Genomic DNA, 5,846 nt, shown 5'->3' on the forward strand with positions numbered 1-5,846 from the left:
GTCTCCTTCCCTATACTGGGCCCACCATCAATTATTTTGGAAATTCCATCTTCTTCCATGCGATGGTTGCGTCATCGGAAGCGAGCTAGTCTCGTATTTCCTTGTTGTGGGTTCGAATCTCGCTCTTCTCTCCGATTTCCAGCAGTGAGTGTTAGTGACCTGACCAAAACAACCCGATCGCAGGATAGGGCAAAGGTGACGGCTTCGGCCGTAGGTACTCAGCCCCTCTTGGCGTAGGCTCCTTACCTTTGTCTGGCACCGATAGTAAAAGAATCAGAAAACTGTAAGACAGATTTATTTAAGGTGATAACTGACTTCTTTTGGAATTTTCAGGTTTTCTATGAGTCCCAGCACGTACCCAACTAATGCTAACTCAGTTTTCTTCATAGCATTATTAGCAGATGAATTGGTCTTCCACCTTCTTTTGTTACATCTGTCATCTGCAAAAAAAAAAAAAAAAAAAAAAAAAAAAAAAAAAAAAAAAAAAAAAAAAAAAAAAAAAAAAAAAAAAAAAAAAAAAAAAAAAAAAAAAAAAAAAACTGCGACACAGAGCATCCGTAAGTTCACTCGACAAGTCAGAAATGTCTTTCGGGTTGACGTTGCTGAGGGCAAACACAGACAATGACAATGAAAACCTACCACCTCTTACATTATTCAGCTGGTTTCACTTGGTGCTGGATGCAAGTTTCATGAAATCAATGTTTCATATTATGTCTTGATTGGCGATTATCCAGAAGAAACAGAATGATGATCAGTTTACAAAGGATTATAAAGGAAGAGCATGTCGACAGGGGATCTTTTGGTCCATAACTAGGTCGGATGCGAAAGAAATAGATAAAAAGAAATGTAAATGAAAAAAAAATAAATAAATAAAAAGATAAAAAAATGAATAAATAAATAAATAAATGAATAAATAAATGAATAAATAAATAAATAAATGAAATAGATATTGATAGATAATAAACAAACACACACACACACACACACACACACACACACACACACACACACACACACACACACACACACACACACACACACACACACACACACACACACATACACACACACACACACACACACACACATGATAGATAAAAAGAAAATTATAATTTATCAATGGAGACTCACTCATATTTGTTATCATCTCTTCTTTCTATTAGCATCCTAGAAATAGATACATAAGTAATAATTAATTAAACAAATAAATAAATAGATAGATTAATAAATAAATGAATAAAAATGTATATACACAAATAGATAAATAAACAAGCAAAATTTTTTATAAGTAGATGAATCAATAAACAGATAAATACATAGATAAATAAATGAAAGAATACATAGATAAATGCATAAATAAATGAAGAGATAAATAATTGAACAAAAACATAGATAGATAGTAAAACAAACAAATAAAGTAAATAGATAAGAAAATCGGTAGATAAACGAACAAGTACACAAATAGACCAATAAAACAACTAATCTACAAATCAACAAAACAAACAAATATATAATTAAATGAATAAACAAATATAATAGATAAAAAAAAAGAACGTAAACGACAAAAAAAAGAAAAAAAAAGAAAATACAACCATTCCTCTATTAAGTGACAATGGGACAGATAAGGCAGTATACGCCAAGAACAAGTGACATTATTACCAGTAATTGCTGAGCAATTCGTTTCATTTATGTTGTCCCTTTAATGGTTGTTAGTCTGCAATCAATTAAATGAAACAGATACTTGAGTGTATTTATGACCTCCGTGTTGGTCCGGGGGGTAGATGGATGTCGTGTTAATTGTCTACAAATTATGTGAATGCATGACTACTGTGATATTATTTTTCGATTTATGCTGGAAGTTTTATTCTTTATCTATTCTACCTTATTTTGCTAATTCATTTATTTGATAATTTAATTCATTTGTTATTTGCTCACCTATTCATTCATTAATCTTTATTTATTTACCTGTTTATTTCTTAATCTTTATTTATTTATTTATTCATTCGTTTATTTATTGATCTATTTATTTTTATTTGTTTATTTTTTATTTTGTTGCAATCAAGACAGACTGCAAGAAGATAGATTGCAAGAGAGAGACGTCACAAGGCACGTTGCAGCACGTTACTCTGCCAGAGACGAGGTTAACGTTCACTCCAGCACCATGCACACGAACGCGCGCACACATTTTAGGAGTAGTGTGGTACTGGATCACCAGCAAAACCTGATCTTTTCCACGATAATGAGTGAGAGAGACGTCACAGTTAGGCAAACGCCCAACGGTCAGCTCCACAGGTTATCTTCCACACGTGTGACCGTTAAATACTACCATACGAACGACATTTCTTTTGTATATATCTTTTCCTTTCTGCTCTATTTCATTTATACTATGTTTTCCTATTGTTCTAGGTTAGCTATATTTATTGTAATTAGCTAGCAAAATATTGAGTGTATCACTCAATTAGCTTAACGCCAATTTTGGCCAATTGTGTATAAATGCTATCTGTACATTGATGTAGTGTCGACCGACACCAAACCCTTCTTCGCTCCGACTCAATGTCCGGTGGACAGATTCACCACGGGCTTTGAGTGGCTACAGTGTCTCCTCTCTGCTCCACGCAGAATAAAGTCTTAAAACTCATTAATATTTACATTCGAAAACCCGGTACTCATTGGTTGCCTAATCACCCAACTCACTACCTCTAAGCCTCCGAGAACTTAACACAAATTCTACCACATATTCTGGTGAACAGTGGCGGGACCAGCGACAACCAATATTCCCGAGTAGTGTGAGAAGCGGAACTACAACTCAAATTAACCCAGTGCCTACTACGAGACAAGCCCTCGCTCCCAATACGAAACAAGCCCTCACTCCTTCTACGATACAAGCCCTCACTCCTACTACGAAATAAGCCCTCATTCCTTCTACCAGACAAAGACCCATCCACTTCGCTTTGAACTTAGTCCAGCGACACGGTCAAGACTCTAGTGCGGCCAGACAAAACCCCGCCTGCCATCTCACCAAAGACTCCAGCACGGCCAGACAAAATCCCCGCCTGCTACATTGCCAAACACTCCAGCTACATCCCAGGATCTTCCCAAGGCGTGAACAACGGACAACATCACCGCACTACTCAACGGCTACACTCAGTTCAGTCTCAACCCCTCCATGACCACCAACATTCAAAAGGAAGTACCTGTCTTCGCTTCGGGCGCGCGAGCGCACACACACACACACACACACACACACACACACACACACACACACACACACACACACACACACACACACACACACACACACACACACACACACACACACACACACACACACACACACACACACACACACACACACACACACACACACACACATATATATATATATATACACATATATACATATATATATATATATATATATATATATATTGTCATCATCATCCTTAACATTCTCTTTCTATAGTTATATTCATACACTGACCTCAACATGGTAAGTAGATGCAATTACGCGGTAGGTTCAACTAGTATTTTTCTCTGTTTCCATTGTGTTCACAGTGTAGGACGTAGTCCCATCCATCTTACACGTCAAACCAGCATTACATTTGCTCCCGTTCCAAGATGTCACCCACCACAAATACGGCTAATGATTCGAACTCTTTTCAACATTTCCCAACTACACAAAGTATCATCACAGTGATCAAACATGGTAACACATTACCAAAGTTCAATGGTAGAAACATTCCAATCCATAACCTCATCTCCGATGTTCAAGAGATCACACGTGCAAACGTCATTGATGATAAAACTAAAATTTCCATTCTGAATTACGGACCGATCTTCATGACACATTCGCAGGAGACATAATCCAATCGGACATATCTGAGGAAACTAAATCATTTTCACTCTTTCTTGACCATTTCAAAAAATCATTTGCACAATTTGATAAACTTGGATCTGTCACCATTGTACCCACAAGCGAGAACATACAATACAGGTCTACATCAGACAAAGGCAAGAGCAGTCAAAATAGTTTCTACCTTAAGTGAGATCAGAGACAGCCCAAAAACTCAAATTGGGTTATGGATGACAAAATACCACTGGAACACGTAGTATCACTCATAGCCTATTTCCGCCTAGCCTACTTTCACAATTCCAACTAGACACACTCCAAAAAGCTGGCACAAATTACTTCACACCAGGCACCACCCTAGGAAAATTTGCCAGGAAATTTTCCGATACAGACAAAGCAATTGCTCACATCCACAGTCAGTCCATTCCTATCACCCCTACCCACACAGTAGCATTCGTAACACACCTACGTCACATAACACGAGGTCAAGACAGATATCTCGCACCCACCAACGCTCACATCAGCGCTCCCTATCACGTACACCCTTCTTTTGGACATACTGCAACAAACCAGGACACATCACAAACAGATGCTATTAAAGACAGCCGTCACAGGCAAATCGCTACTGCGAGCACCACGGTAAATGTTACCACACAAGTGACTATTGTCGCGTCCTCTTAGTACAAAGACGACAAAAATATACTTCACCACAACGCTCCCCCACTAGAGACGTGGAAACACAAGTACAGCACGCAACCCCACACAAGGCGCCCCATACAAGGACCTTACACAAACAACTCAGACACGTGCTCAGCAACGCCAGTACCATCTCAGGATTCAATCTTTCTTTCCTTGCCCACGACTGTATACACGCATACAAGACGTAACAGGCATAAGAACACCTCACAATGTCCAAATCGGCAAAACGGAAAACTAAACACTCATTAAACATCAACGAGAACTCATCGTCTGAGACAGATACCTTACCCCTCATGGAAGAGTTCAACATTCAATCCACCCCAGTCTCACAAGTGTTATCCACCTTCACACCCACTCATGCGGTAATCATCAGCTCAAAAACGCTGTTCCCTCATGAGTATACCAAAGTACACGTACGTGTCTTCCAAGCAACAAACGCCGATATAATCTGTATCCCAGACACAAGCCGTGTAAATGGTATCTCCCTATTTTCCGCCATCAGCTCTACATCAAAGGTCACACGTGTATATTGATTACAAATAATACAAATTCCCCCTCCATCTCACAGTTGGCACAAACATTTGTGATTTCTTAGTATACCCATCACGTATAAAAATCATGGACAACGACCCTCCCACTTCACAAGTGTGCACCCTTCCTTCTGACATGCTCAAGGCACAGGACACCATTCAAGCATCACATTTCAACTCCTTAGATTTGCCAGATGCATAAGCGGACTTACCCTTTGTAAAAAATTTAGACATGCCATTCCATTGCCAGGTGAATCCCTTGGAGTAACAAACCTTATTCAGCATCATATACCCCTTCGGGAAGACGCAGAACCACTTTACATTCTCGCATACATATTACCACACAGCAAACGTAGGATTGTAGACAATCTCATCACAAATATGATCGAACAAGACATCATTGAATCTTCAATCTTTGAATGGAATTTCCCTCTCTTTGTTGTTCCCGAATACGATGGTTCCTTCCGCCCAGTTGTTTTTTAGGGAACTCAACAAACTCACTATCCCAGAAAGACACCCACCCCCTCATCTACACGACATTCTCAACTCTATCGGTGAAATCAATACAGTTTTTACAACACTCCATCTCATGTCAGAATATATCCAGATTCCCCTTGACACAGTCTAGACCTCTAACAGCATTCAGCACGAACAACGGACACTTCCAATTCAAATGCCTTGCTATGGGTCTCGTGTCAGCACCATCTGTTTTCACACATCTTATACATACAGTACTTGCAGGACTCAGAGGACAGTCAGTTTTCATG

The sequence above is a fragment of the Oratosquilla oratoria genome, chromosome 1, assembly GCF_046742065.1.
Source record: "Oratosquilla oratoria isolate Oo_2021 chromosome 1, ASM4674206v1, whole genome shotgun sequence".
In the NCBI taxonomy this organism is placed as follows: Eukaryota; Metazoa; Arthropoda; class Malacostraca; order Stomatopoda; family Squillidae; genus Oratosquilla; species Oratosquilla oratoria.